The 15,721-nt window shown below is 41.4% G+C and overlaps 1 pseudogene across 1 annotated transcript; it reads left to right on the top strand.

Moving 5' to 3' along the window:
- The first annotated feature begins 14,252 nt into the window (after positions 1-14,252).
- On the top strand, positions 14,253-15,502 carry LOC101023472 (annotated as a pseudogene). Its single transcript, XR_162656.5, has one exon. The product of XR_162656.5 is annotated as a ubiquinone biosynthesis protein COQ9, mitochondrial pseudogene (transcript).
- Positions 15,503-15,721: the final 219 nt, after the last annotated feature.

Here is a 15,721-nt window from a genome sequence, read left to right as displayed (position 1 = left end):
CATTAGGATGGTAGAGTGGGAAAATGGAAGAAGGCTGATTCCTAATAACTACACCACTGAACTCACCAGACCTGAAGCTCCTACTCCTCCACTTCAGGCACATGAGAAAATAAATGTCCTCACTGCTTTAACCAGATGTTTCAGGTTTCTGTTAGTGGTGCTGGGGGAATACTAACTGACACCAGGAGGTACCATATCTTTGCTCTGCTCTGGCTGGGAAACAGGCACGGGCATGGGCCCTAGGAGATGGTTCATTGCCATTGAGTGTTGCATGAAGAAAAATGTAGTAAAACTTCCTGTAAAACTCCTCACTGAAGCTCAAATTTGATTCTGATTAGAGGCCCCTCCACTCATCTCTGTGGGCTCCCTAACATGGCTTGCCTATTGAGGGACCTGTCAGGCTCTCACATTAGATTCAGCTGGCCCTGAGATTAGACAAAGAGGAGCCACCATATGGGATAATTTTGAGAAAAAGAGAGGGGAGGGTGACCAGAGTTATTACAAAAGCTGATCAACAAAACTGCAGTACCTGCATCAGCAATGCCTTCTCCCTGTATGTGGGAGGAATATCTTACACTTCTCTGGCACTTCCTATTTCCAAAGACCTTACAAACAATGTACCACATATATTTTATCCTCAAGAAAACATGAGGGGGTAGTAAAACAGGTATTTCTGCCTTTATTTAACAGATAGGCAAACTAACATCCAGAAAGATTAAATAACCTTTGCAAAGCCACACAATGTTGTTAGAGAAGGTACTCTGACTTTGGCTTTCATGCCCTAAGAAGATGGAAAATATAGAAATATAAATATGAATATATTTAAAGGCATTTGTTTATATTAATATAACTATGTTATTTTGTAAATATATTAGATACAAATTATATATAATTAAATGCAATTATAAAGGATTCAGGCCACGGGGAGCTTATACATAATAGGAGGGTTCACAAAAAATTTTGAGGGAGATTTTGAGGAGAGAGTTTTTCTCCCATGTTTTCTGATTTGCAATCCAAGGAATTTTCCCCATATCATACTCAATATAATTCAACAGGCTTTTAATTTCTATTTACTTATTCTTTAGCCTCTGCTACATAGAAAGTGCCCCTTGGGCTAAGTCTTAAAGGAGAGGTAGAAGAGGGACAGGGAAGCTGCAAGGCAGGAAGCAAACCCCTAGCAGAGAGAACAGTCTAGGCTACCATGACAAAGAGGCATTAATCAGCTTGGTGCTGGGTAACTTCAAGTGACTTCATATTGCTGGAGCATTGGATACAGCAAATACCAAGGACAAAGCACAGGAGGGGAGCACAATAAAACTACTGTCTGCCTAAGACTCGGTCCTGTCCGCCACAGAGCCCTTTGAAAGCCTAGCTGAGTTTGGGTTTTCTTCTGTAAGTCTGCGATCTTTAAACTTACTCTGTTCATTGCCCCCTAAGTAACTGAAAATCTAACTGTCTGATGTCTGCAACTTACTGAACTGCATGGAAAAACAAGGTGGGTTTATGGATATGTACATGAATAGCTAGGTAAATGATATGCAATAAGGCAAATATATTGAAACATTTAGCCAGGCACTGTGGCTCACACCCGTAATCCCAGCACTTTGGGAAGCTGAGGCAAGCAGATCACCTGAGGTCAGGAGTTCGAGACCAGCCTGACTAACATGGAGAAACCCCGTCTCTACTAAAAATGCAAAATTAGCCTGGTGTGGTGATGCATACCTGTAATCCCAGCTACTCGGGAGGCTGAGGCAGGAGAATTGCTTGCACCTAGGAGGCAGAGGTTGCAGTGAGCCAAGATCACGCCATTGCACTCCAGCCTGGGCAACAAGAGCAAAACTCCATCTCAAAAAGAAAAGTTTATAGACTCTCAATGGTGCATATGTGAATGTTCACCACAAGTCTTTGATCCTCTCCATACGTTTAAAATTTTTTTCATCATAAAAATGTTATGGGAAAAAAAACTATATACCCTTTATCTATTTAAGGTTTTTCATCATAGGTTTATTTTTTTTTAAACAAAAGGACACAAAAATGTTACACATTTTATAAAATGAAATGAGAATTGACTATTTAAGAAACAAGTATTGTATTTTAGGTATTAATAAATCAATTTTTAACTACCTTGCTATAAAGCACACTGAATCTGAGAGAAATCATATAAATTATTTATCCTTAGTTTTTATACAATTATCTTAAAAATGTGATAGTCTTCCAGAACATTCCAGTTACATTTAAAAGAACCATAATCATTAAGCTTTACCATTCCATCTGTTCTGAATTCAGACCATCCCAACTCCAACCAAATCCAAGCTCTACCCTTAACAGAGAGATGTATAAGATAGGAAACACAGGAAGCCCAATGGGATCAAGGTGTCATAAAAACAAGAAAACTTCCCTAAACAACAAGATTTCTGGCCAGGTGTGGTGGCTCACACCTGTAATTCCAGCACTTTGGGAGACTGAGGTGGGCAAATCACCTGAGGTCAGGAGTTCGAGACCAGCCCGGCCAACATGGTGAAACCCCCGTCTCTACTAAAAATACAAAATTAGCTGGGCATGGTGGTACATGCCTGTAATCCCAGCTACTCCGGAGGCTGAGGCAGGACTATCACTTAGAACCCGGGAGGTGGAGTGAGCAGAGATCGCGCTACTGTGATCCAGCCTGGGTGACAGAGCGAGTCTCTGTCTCAAAAAAATAAATAAAATAAAACCAAGATTTCCATGCATCCCTTCTTTTGGTACTCTGAGAATTTTATATCTTAGGGCGATGCACAAAGTAAGATTTAGGATGGTTAAAAAGCCTACCTTTCTTTTGCAAGGGGTACAGAAATCTTGTGATTGCTAGCTCATTCAGATATTGAAGATCTGGACACAGATTTTTAAAAATTTATCAGTGCACATGTACCCCCTAGAAAGTCTGTGTTTAGCCCAGTTTGGAGACCATTCTCTAAATGAGGAGAAGTTATTACCTATAAAATGTGCTGAGGAAGGACAGGATCAGTTTTAGACCATTACCCTGGAATGAGTGTGGAAGACAGATTTGTGGGTGTCAGGAGTGCAGGGCACAGAGATACCAGCTAAGAAGTGATAGCAGTCATTGGGATCTGAAACAGCAGAGATTTTAGAGCAGATACTGGGTAAAGAATTTGAGAAACCCTTCCAAGAGGCAATGCTCAGCAGGACTGATGACCCACCAGATTCAGAGAGAAAAGGAAAGTAAGTAAAAAGTGACTATTTGACCCATTATAGTAAGGAATAAATATGCCCTTTAGAAATTTAATATGTAAGCAGCCTTCAAGGATAACACATTACAAAGTTATAAAAATTTCTGCAACCTTCAATTTTACCCTCTTTTAGCTGAACCTGACAGTTTAGCCTAGAGACTGTCCCTAAGTACTGTGGCTTCTGTTCCATCACAAGAGACCACACAATCCATGCATTTGCTGGGTCATGGGGGTGGCTATTTCATCCTAAGCTACAGTCAGGGCAAGTGAGAGAAAGAACAGTAAGGATTAGGAGGTACAGAGTCTAGGCCCAGCTCTGCCTCTACTTTCCTGTGTGACTTTGGACAAAACATTTAACCTCTCTGACCTTTACTTTTTGCATCTGGAAAACAGAAGATATCAATGAGATGATCTGCAAGGTTCCTCGCCTCCCTAGCCTTATTATAAGGCTCAAAAATCAATTGACTTTGGATAGGCCAACTCTGTAAGAGGAGTGAGAGAGTTAAGAAGTTGAGTGAAGAAGGTGACAGATTATGAAGACGAAATAGCTGCAGGGAGAGTCATAGGTGTAAATTGCTATAGGCTTGGGGGCTTTCTGCAACCCCTTGTTAGCACCTGGAGGAGGAAGGTGCTAATGATACTATAGGGACAAAACTGCAGATTATTATTAAGCAGTAGGCAATGGAAAACCCAAATTTACACTAATGTGATCTGAATCAATGCCAATGTCAACCCTGATGAAGGTCTTTGGGGGTGGGTGACAGCACTCTGAGAAGTTGAAAATGATGGCTAATAATAAAGCATGGAGTCAAACTAATATATGCATTTCTCATTCTGTTCTTTATAAAAAGACTGCTATATTATCAAGTGCCTCTTTCCAGCTAAGGAATAGTGTGAATTATTTCCAAACAGTCTGTAAACTAATGGACCATCTTCTTTTTCAGCAAGGAAAAGAAAGAGCATTGGTAGAGGTCTTCTGCATGCTCTACCTAGGCTGACATTCAGACTTAAGGGAGGGTTAGCTGACACAGAGCAAGAGGCTGGATTATTCAATAAAAGAGAAACAGAGGCATAGAGCCAGTAAACTGAGGCTGGAATCCCAGATACCTAAATAACAGTTCAATAGGACTGGTCTTCTAGACAGAGAATCCATGAATTCAGAGTAAAAGAGCCAGACAAACTGATTGCCTGACTCCACTGGGGGTAGGCAGAGCAGTTATTTTTTTCCACTTTTTCAAGTTCTGTAGTCTCACTTAGCAAAGCTCTGTGATCTCCAACCTAACCAATTCCGTTCCCAATCAGATACTGCATGTGAATGTGGTTGAAAAACAGATGTACTTTATTTCTCTAAGTGGATTATTCCTATTTGTCCCAGGTGGAGCCCTTTGAAACAGCATGGACAACATTCCTCATATCCTTCTTCTCCTGTCCATCTGGAATGTTCTTGCCTCTCAATCCAAATTCCCCTTCCTACTTCATATTTTGAATCTCAATGTTGTTTTGAAACTACCCATCTCAACAAAAGTTTTGTAATTGTAATTGTTTATATTCCTGCAGCTGAGGGACATCTCCTACCCTTCGTTTTAATCCCCTGTAATCCAAAGGACAGTTTGAGACACTTGTAGACACTCTTAGATCTGATTGGTCGATTGAAGAATATCCTATACAGATAGCCTCAGGACCCAGTTTACCAGGATTCAGAAGTGGCAAACTTATTTTTCCCATCCTTCATCCAGACCCAAATGCTGATACAGCAGCTCCAAGAGCAGAAGTAGCTTTCCCCCAGCATCAACCTGCTCTGCTACCACACCAGCCATCACCTAGTGTGGCCTCAGCTCCCAGCGTCTGACTCCAGTCAGGATGTACCAGAGAAAGTTCTCAAAAATTCCTCCTGGCAAGAGCCATGGGAGACAAAGCAAGACTCCAGTGTGTGTAGGAGAGGGTGGCTCTCATGAAGGAAGAGGAGGAAGAAGATGGTGACTGAGAATAAGGAGACGAGGACATGTTCGCACTGTGCGTGAGTCCTGCAGGGTAGGGTGACAGCCTGCAAGGCTGCCGAGAAAGTGCCTCATGATTCAAGGCACATCGGGAAGAGGAGATATCACAGTTTGAACACCAGAAAAATGGAAACATAGAATCAATCACAACTCAGGCCTCAGGAATTTAAGCACAGTCACCAGCAAAACCATGAACTAGAACATGTCTCATCCTCAGTCATCTCAACCGAAGTCACTCCCTTAAACACATCAGAGTGTGATAGAGTCCAGGTGTGAACAGCAAATTCCCCAGAATCATGTAGCAGTCACTGAGTTCATCTGAATAATGTGTGCTTTTCATAGGTTTTAATATATAAACACCATCTGGCACCAGCAATGCCTCCAAAGTAGTTGTGGGAAAAGAATACAGTCCATGTATTATAACAAATACCTGTCTTTATGTGATGCATGGCAAGTGGAGTGGGATACTTACAAAGGTCATTATAACTTAGTAGCCCACACATATATAAAGCCAACTTCAACATGTGAAGTTACTATGTGCCAAGCACTGTTTTAAATCATTTGCCAATATGGCCTCTTTTAACTCTCACACCTACTTTTATTAAATATTATCCCCAAATGAGAAATTCAAGTCGCAGGCAACCTATTGTCTTTCCAAAGGTCACCCTTTCATAAGGTCAGCTAAGGTGGAGTTATGATTTGATCCCAGAGTATTTGACTTCAAGGTGCATGATCTTAGCTGCCTTGCCCCACCCCTATGTCATCGTGCCTTTTAAGGAACAGGTGACAGAGATGACAGCAGCAGCAGCAGCAATTTCTCATCTGTCTTGTAGCTCCCTCTCAATCCCTTTCATCCAGAGCCTAGCTCCCCAGATCCTCCCAGCTTGGAACTCCTTAATCAACCTTATGCTCCTACTGTCAGAAAGCAAAATTGGAAGAAATATTTATAGGCTTATTGGTCTATTGTAGATAAATGATCAATAACAATCTATCTGCCAACTGTCTCTGAAATCATAATTACTGCTAATAGAGATTCTTTTACTGACAATGAAATAGCATGTTCCTTCCTCCTCTTTGGAGGCCAGCTGGCATAGGTTTCATTTCCCACTCCCACCAAGCCAGGGACTGCCACAGTCTCTCAGTGTCTCAGAAAAGCAAGGGTCATCCTTCCTGGCTGACATCCTGAAAATCTAACATCTGCTCATTGATCTGCTGCCCACGCAAAAGTCAGCAAAAATGTAAACGTTTTCCAGAACTCTCTCAATATCAAATACTTTTCCATATCCACAAATGATGGGTGGAAGGGGGAGAATCTACAAAGCTTATATCCAAATTTTGTCTTACTTTTCATAAATGGATATTATGAACATGCCATTTTTCCTAATTTGTGATCATCAGAAGAAAAATCATCTCAGGCTGCTGGAGCTTCAGGAGGATAATGCCTCTATTTCCCCATTGCTTGTTTTCTGGACTTGTACCCATGACAGCCTCCTTTGCCGCCCCTTGCAGCCCTCCTCCTATTCCTGATGTTCTTTCCTTCCTTCTCTCTCTCCCCTAGACTGGAGGCGTCCGGAGCTGACTGTGTCCTCCTTAGTTGCTCTCCCTTGCCTTAATGGATACAATGTCACTTCAGGTGCATTTGAATAGACACTCAGTCTATGTTATTTACTTTGTTAAATATGAAATAGACTCTCCTGGATTGGGGGTAAAAATATGCTTTTGAAGAAGGAGTCAGTGGAGGCCCATATTTACAGGACATTTATTGCTGCCACTTTATGGGGAAAATTAGTCTTTTATGCTTTCAGTAATGATTCCCTAGGCCCTCTTTTCACACCAGCATGCTCATAAATTCCTTGTTTTTACAGCAGGGCAAAAATTTCTAAAGTGTTCTCTTCCTCACTTACCAGGATCACCTGCAGAGGATGGAGAGCCATCCCAGGAAGAGGATAGTGTGCTGGCCAGGGCCACGATGCCAACAGGCCTCTGGGTCCCCTCTGGACACTATTTCCAGGGATGAAGGGAATGTTGTGTAACTGAGGAAGCCCTTCTGGAGAGCACACATTCACTAGAAACACAGCTGGCTCTTTAAACAAGAGAAAGCCCAGGCATTGAGCAGGAAACGCCTGCACGAGCTCTCTAGGGGCTTTGCTGGAGTTGAATGATGCTAGCCAGACACACATGCTGTTGAAAAGGTTCTCCTCATTCAGGGCATCTGGCCTCAGCATATCTCATCTCAAAGTGAGCCAGAAGTAACTGCTTTGAAACCTGGACAAGGTGCTCAGAGAAACCAGGCTATGCATCCTGTAGCACCTAAGATGTGCTTTCCAGGACCAGGGGACTTTCTATTGCCGTGCCCGGTGGCTGGTCCCCCTTTCCTCCTGGCTTAGCACTACCGGCTGAGCTGCCTTTACCACCTCACCCAAACTTAGTCATTTTAGACTCCCCAAAACATTACTCAAAGATGCCAGCAAGCGAAAATAAAACAAGAACTCTTTATGTCTGCTAGTAAGTCAATTCCTATTTACTTAAAAGGGGAAGAGGGCCATGTTGAGTTGGAAAGCTACTACATTCTTACTTATGGTCAGCCTTGTGCTTTCAGGTTAATATAATGCTACAAACGTGGGAGGTCACGTCACCTAAGAATCAACTCTTCTCAGGGAAGAATATATATTCAAATTACATGACAGTCATGCTAAACTGTAGATTTGGGTTCAGTGGGTCTGGTGTGAGATAAGAGATTCTACATTTCTGACAAACTCCTCATAGCAGCCCACACTCCTAGTTCACGTACTATTCGTTGAGTAGCAAGGTCTCAGGTAGAGAGCTATAGCATTGGATTGGACACATTCGAGCTTGAATTCAGCTACTTATTATCCTCAGCATATTGGGTAAATTCTTTAAGTTCTGAGCTTCTATTTCTTCAACATGAAAAGTAAAACAAATAGTAATAATACTCATCCATCCTTCTTCCACTAGTTGATAGAGTTTTGGGTAAAAACATATGTGGAGGAGCCCTGAAGGCCCTAAAAATAGCTTATACAAATGTTAGTTATTACTATTGACTCCTTTCAGCGATACTCACTGTTTTATGTGCTGAGTTACTCCCAGAGTTTGCTTGGCAATAGAAAGAAATGCTTTTTGCAATATAATCATATTGCAGAGATAGAATAAATGAGGAAGAAATTCCAAGAGGCTGCTTTTCTTCCATTGCCCCTTCAAAAGCCAGTGATAAAACAGACAGACAAATTACCTGCCCAGCTTTTAGAGCATTCTAGGGGAGGGAGATTCTACTATGTTCCTTGGCGGGCTGTTTAATTTCAAGTAGAAGAAAGAATTTCATGGTCGAATCATTACTGGGTCTATATCATCCCTATAACCAGTTGATTCAACAAAATCATCTGTTGTGTCTTGGATTTGGTATGAAGTCAACAAAATGGCAAATAGATGGGTTACATTTTTTTTCCAATCTCATTCAATGTATGTTGTTCAATTAAGCAGAAAAGGCATGGGCTTTAGGGTCAAATACGCCAAGTTTAATTCTGGAGTCCACAGCTTACTAATTATGTTGACTCTAAACAAATTGCTTGACCTCTCTGAGTCTTAATTTGCTCATCTGTAAAATGGGACTAAGAATTTCCATCGTATAATATTCTGGGAAGTATTAGAAGAAATAATATGTAAAGTTCCTGACACCTGAAAGGTGGCCAGTAAATGTTAGATTCCTCCCTCTTTGTTCTGATTCTGTAACAAAAACAAAGAACAATTATAGAAATATTAAGTCAGCTAAGTTTTTAATACTCTAGCATTTTTAAAAGAATTTCTCATCTAACCCTCATGACAAGCCTTTTACTATTACTATCCCCATGTTAGAGAAGAGAAAACTGAGTTGCAGAGAAGTATCTTAGTCTGGCCCCACAGCCAGTAAGTACAATTTTGGAACAAGGTCCAAGGGGAACTCTAAGACGCTCCCCCTTATCCATGCATACTGATTCCCAATCACTCCCTGAAAATAAACCTTCTATGAAAGCAGCATGCAATTCACTTTTTCCCACTCTCAAAAGACTCTCTCATTTACTGTTTGTCTTGCAAGATGGTATAAAAGATGGCACGTTTTGCAGTTGATCCTATAGAGTGTTGTTGACCATTAGCGCAATTTTGTGGAAAAGCCACAGGCCAAGGGCCGTTCAAATACAGCAAACAAAACAACAAACCTGTAAACCAGGAAAATGACCAGTATGTCAATATATCTCATTTTGCATCCCTCTATAAATAGCAAACTTTAAATACATTGTGCTGTTTAGCTAGATAGATGGAAACAAGTTCATTGTATTTTATATAGTTAGTGAAAGAACCCATAGCTTTAAAATGGATAGAAACTAGTCATTGTGTTTTATATAGTTGGGCAGTTTCCTTTATTTGGTTTTCTATTTTAAAGTCACAGGTTTTAGTTTTAAATAAATTGCCAAATTCTTTGGATCTTCCTGCCTCCTACGAAAACTACTTCACCCTAACTTCTCTTTCTTCAAAAGACAGTTAAGAAGAAGGTAAGTGAAAGTTGGTTTTTAAAGAGTTCATTTTTACCATCACATATATGCAGAAACTGATGGAGAAGTAGGTTAATTTGACATCACGGGAGGTCTCAAAACTATGTGATCAGAAGCACAGAGATGAGTTGTTGTGTACCTGAACTCAGAATTCCAATTCCTGACTGATAGATGGATTGGTTGATTGATTGACTGTCTGATTATACTAACATTTATTGGGAGTCAATGATGTACAATTTGCTGCACAAAGGACTTAACATATTTTACTTTACATAATCCTTCATAAAATGTTATGAGCTAAATGTTATTATCCCAATTTACAGATGAGGAAACTAAGTGTCAGAGAGTTTAGGCAACTTGCATCTATCTCTGACTGATTCTGAAGGCTCAGCTTTTAGCCACTCTGTGATAACTGCCCTTAGACTTTTTTATCCTTCTCTTTTCTTAAGCATACAGGTCTATAACACACACATGTACAAATGTACACACACACACACTCTCCACAAAATAATCAGTCACTAATTCAGACTCAAAAGAACATAGTAAGATTTACTCTCACACTTGTCCTGTTCCTAGAGGTGGATCATATAACTGCTTTCTACTAACTCCCTCAACTATCGAAGTCTATAAACCCACCAATAATGAAGCACAAGTTGAATCCAGGAGTTGCTTGAATAAATTAAACAATTGTTATTTTTATAACTTTAACACATCAAAGCTAAATCCAATACACAGGAGCTTTCCTAGAACAGTCTCTTCTCTGCATGTTAAGCAAAGGTAAGAGGTAACTCTTATGCAACCCTGGAAAAAGACACAGACATGAAAATGTTAGACTGTCGCTGAGTATCAAAGACACTTGGCTGAGTTCTCCAAAGACAATTTGCAGCTGAAATTCTGTCCCCAGTGTAAATCAAACCCAAAATACTCCATAAGTCTTACTACCCAGCCTCATTTCATTGTACTTTGACACCCTTCCATCAAGTTAAAGTCTAAAAGTTAAATGAATTTTATCCTCTTCTATTCACCATATTTCTGATCCCTCACCAAGAGAAATGAAATGGAAAGCCCTTATTACAGAGCCAGGCATATAGAAAAATGTGAAATTGAAACTTGGCTGTGATACTTTTTTAGGGTGATACGGTGGTTTGAAACAAACAGACTTTAAACCAACAAAATCAAGAGACACAAAGGCGGCCATTGCATAATGGTAAAGGGATCAATTCAACAAGAAGAGCTAACTATCCTAAATATATATGCACCCAACACAGAAGCACCCAGATTCACAAAGCAAGTCCTTAGAGACTTACAAAGAGACTTAGACTCCCACACAATAATAATGGGAGAATTTAACAACCCACTGTCAACATTAGACAGAGCAACAGGACAGAAAGTTAACAAGGATATCCAGGAATTGAACTCAGCTCTGCAAAAAGCGGACCTAATAGACATCTACAGAACTCTCCACCCCAAATCAACAGAATTTACATTCTTCACAGCACCACATCACACTTATTCTAAAATTGACCACATAGTTGGAAGTAAAGCACTCCTCAGCAAACGTAAAAGAACAGAAATTATAACAAACTGTCTCTCAGACCACAGTGCAATCAAACTAGAACTCAGGATTAAGAAACTCACTCAGCACCACTCAACTACATGGAAGCTGAACAACCCACTCCTGAATGACTACTGGGTACACATAACGAAATGAAGGCAGAAATAAAGATGTTCTTTGAAACCAATGAGAACAAAGATACAACATACCAGAATCTCTGGGACACACTTAAAGTAGTGTGTAGAGGGAAATTTATAGCACAAAATGCCCACAAGAGAAAGCAGAAAAGATCTAAAATTGACACCCTAACATCACAATTAAAGAACTAGAGAAGCAAGAGCAAACACATTCAAAAGCTAGCAGAAGGCAAGAAATAACTAATATCAGAGGAGAACTGAAGGAGATAGAGACACAAAAAACCCTTCAGAAAAATCAATGAATCCAGGAGCTGGTTTTTTGAAAAGATCAACTGATAGACTGCTAGCAAGACTAATAAAGAAGAAAAGAGAGAAGAATCAAATAGATGCAATAAAAAATGATAAAGGGGATATCACCACGGACCCCACAGAAATACAAACTACCATCAGAGAATACTATAAACACCTCTACACAAATAAACTAGAAAACCTGGAAGAAATGGATAAATTCCTGGACACATACACTCTCCCAAGACTATACTAGGAAGAAGTTGAATCCCTGAATAGACCAATAACAGGCTCCGAAATTGAGGCAATAATTAATAGCCTACCAACAAAAAAAAGTCCAGAACCAGATGGATTCACAGCCAAATTCTACCAGAGGTACAAGGAGGAGCTGGCACTTTTTCCTTCTGAAACTATTCCAATCAATAGAAAAAGAAGGAATCCTCCCTAACTCATTTTATGAGGCCAACATCATCCTGATACCAAAGCCTGGCAGAGACATAACAAAAAAAGAGAATTTTAGACCAATATCCCTGATGAACATAGATGCAAAAATCTTCAACAAAATACTGGCAAACCGAATCCAGCATGACATCAAAAAGCTTATCCACCATGATCAACTGGGCTTCATCCCTGGGATGCAAGGCTGGTTCAATATATGCAAATCAATAAACACAATCCAGCATATACATAGAACCAAAGACAAAAACCACATGATTGTCTCAATAGATGCAGAAAAGGCCTTTGACAAAATTCAACAGCCCTTCATGCTAAAAACTCTCAATAAATTTGTATTGACGGAACGTATCTCAAAATAATAAGAGCTATTTATGACAAACCCACAGCTAATATCATACTGAATGGGCAAAAACTGGAAGCATTCCCTTTGAAAACTGGCACAAGACAGGGATGCCCTCTCTCACCACTCCTGTTCAACACAGTGTTGGAAGTTCTGGCCAGGGCAATCAGGCAGGAGAAAGAAATAAAGGGTATTCAATTAGGAGAAGAGGAAGTCAAATTGTCCCTGTTTGCAGATGACATAATTGTATATTTAGAAAACCCCATCATCTCAGCCCAAAATCTCCTTCAGCTGATAAGCAACTTCAGCAAAGTCTCAGGATACAAAATCAATGTGCAAAAATCACAAGCATTCTTATACACCAAAAACAGACAAACAGAGAGCCAAGTCATGAGTGAAGTCCCATTCACAATTGCTTCAAAGAGAATAAAAGACCTAGGAATCCAACTTACAAGGGATGTAAAGGACCTCTTCAAGGAGAACTACAAACCACTGCTCAGTGAAATAAAAGAGGACACAAACAAATGAAAGAACATTCCATGCTCTTTCATGGATAGGAAGAATCAATATTGTGAAAATGACTATACTGCCCAAGGTAATTTATAGATTCAATGCCATCCCCATTAAGCTACCAATGACTTTCTTCACAGAATTGGAAAAAACTACTTTAAAGTTCATATGGAACCAAAAAAGAGCCCGCATTGCCAAGACAATCCTAAGCCAAAAGAACAAAGCTGGAGGCATCACACTACCTGATTCCAAACTATACTACAAGGCTACAGTAACAAAAACATCATGGTACTGGTACCAAAACAGAGATATAGACCAATGGAACAGAACAGAGTCCTCAGAAATAATACCACACATCTACAACCATCTGATCTTGACAAACCTGACAAAAACAAGAAATGGGGAAAGAATTCCCTATTTAATAAACGGTGCTGGGAAAACTGGCTAGCTATATGTAGAAAGATGAAACTGGATCCCTTCCTTACACCTTATACAAAATTTAATTCAAAATGGATTAGACACTTAAATGTTAGACCTAAAACCATAAAAACCCTAGAAGAAAACCTAGGCAATACCATTCAGGACATAGGCATGGGCAAGGACTTCATGTCTAAAACACCAAAAGCAATGGCAACAAAAGCCAAAATTGACAAATGGGATCTAATAAAATTAAAGAGCTTCTGCACAGCAAAAGAAACTACCATCAGAGTGAACAGGCAACCTACACAATGGGAGAAAATTTTTTCCATCTACTCATCTGACAAAGGGCTAATATCCAGAACTTACAAAGAACTCAATCAAATTTACAAGAAAAATACAACCCCATCAAAAAGTGGGCAAAGGATATGAAAAGACATTTCTCAAAAGAAGACATTCATACAGCCAACAGACACATGAAAAAATGCTCATCATCACTAGCCATCAGAGAAATGCAAATCAAAACCACAATGAGATACCATCTCACACCAGTTAGAATGGCAATCATTAAAAAGTCGGGAAACAACAGGTGCTGGAGAGGATGTGGAGAAATAGGAACACTTTTACACTGTTGATGGGAGTGTAAACTAGTTCAACCACTGTGGAAGACAGTGTGGTGATTCCTCAAGGATCTAGAACTAGAAATACCATTTGACCCAGCCATCCCGTTACTGGGTATATTCCCAAAGGATTATAAAGGATTATTATGCTGCTATAAAGACAGATGCCGGGCGACGCGCCCGCTTCCAAAATGGCGATGGCGGCAGCCGTGTCTGGTGCACTTGGCCGGGCGGGCTGGAAGCTCCTGCAGTTGCGGTGCCTGCCCGTGACCCGTTGCCAACCAGCCCTGGTGCCACGTGCCTTCCATGCTTCAGCTGTGGGGCTAAGGTCTTCAGATGAGCAGAAGCAGCAGCCTCCCCCTTCATTATCTCAGCAGCATTCTGAGACACAGGGGGCAGAGAAACCTGATCCAGAGTCTTCTCATCCACCCCCCAGGTATACAGACCAGGGCGGCGAGGAGGAGGAGGAGGGCTATGAAAGTGAGGAGCAGCTGCAGGACCGCATCTTGACGGCAGCCCTGGAGTTCGTGCCCACCCACGGGTGGACAGCAGAGTCGATTGCAGAAGGAGCCCAGTCTCTAGGTCTCTCCAGTGCAGCAGCCAGCATGTTTGGGAAGGATGGCAGTGAACTAATACTGCATTTTGTGACCGAGTGCAATGCCCGGCTCACACGCGTGCTGGAAGAGGAGCAGAAGCTGGTACAGTTGGGCCAGGCAGAGAAGAAGAAGACAGACCAGTTCCTGAGGGATGCAGTGGAAACCAGACTGAGAATGCTGATCCCATACATTGAGCACTGGCCCCGGGCCCTCAGCATCCTCATGCTCCCTCACAACATCCCATCCAGCCTGAGCCTGCTCACCAGCACGGTGGATGACATGTGGCATTACGCTGGGGACTAGTCCACTGATTTTAACTGGTACACCCGCCGAGCCATGCTGACTGGCATCTACAACACGACAGAGCTGGTGATGATGCAGGACTCCTCTCCAGACTTTGAGGACACTTGGCGCTTCCTGGAAAACCGGATTAATGATGCAATGAACATGGGCCACACTGCCAAGCAGGTAAAGTCCACAGGAGAGGCACTGGTGCAAGGACTCATGGGTGCAGCGGTGACGCTCAAGAACTTGACAGGTCTAAACCAGCGTCGGTGAGAGGAAAGGGTGTAAGCTACAATGCCTAGAAGAGAATGAGTGGACAGATTGAAAGAGCTTTGAAAAGTATGAGGTGCCATCCGTGTAACCCGGTGTTCATGAGAACACACTAAAGGACTCCTGAGACACTACCACAGCCACCTGGAAACCACAAGGCATTTGATGCTACCGTTCTGGTCAGGGATTGGGCCGCTTCTTCAGTTCCTAATACCAGACCAAGCCTCCTGATGCCTTTCTGCACTGCAATTGTGTGATTGGAAAATGAGATGTTCATCCAAGCACTCAAGCCACAGAAACCCAGCATGTCCCTGTCACGATCTCATGGGCACCTTGATCATGTCTTAACCTTCCATTAACCTTGGGGCTCCCAAGCCAGAGTCAAGGTGACACATGCCTCATGCCACCTCAAGGTGACAGCTCATCCCCAGCACAGCACAGGCGTGTGCACACAGAGGTGTTCCTTGCACCCCCCTTCC

The sequence above is a fragment of the Papio anubis genome, chromosome 13, assembly GCF_008728515.1.
Source record: "Papio anubis isolate 15944 chromosome 13, Panubis1.0, whole genome shotgun sequence".
NCBI lineage: Eukaryota > Metazoa > Chordata > Mammalia > Primates > Cercopithecidae > Papio > Papio anubis.
The sequence above is the reverse complement of the archived record's forward strand: the minus strand, read 5'-3'. Positions and strand labels throughout refer to the sequence as shown.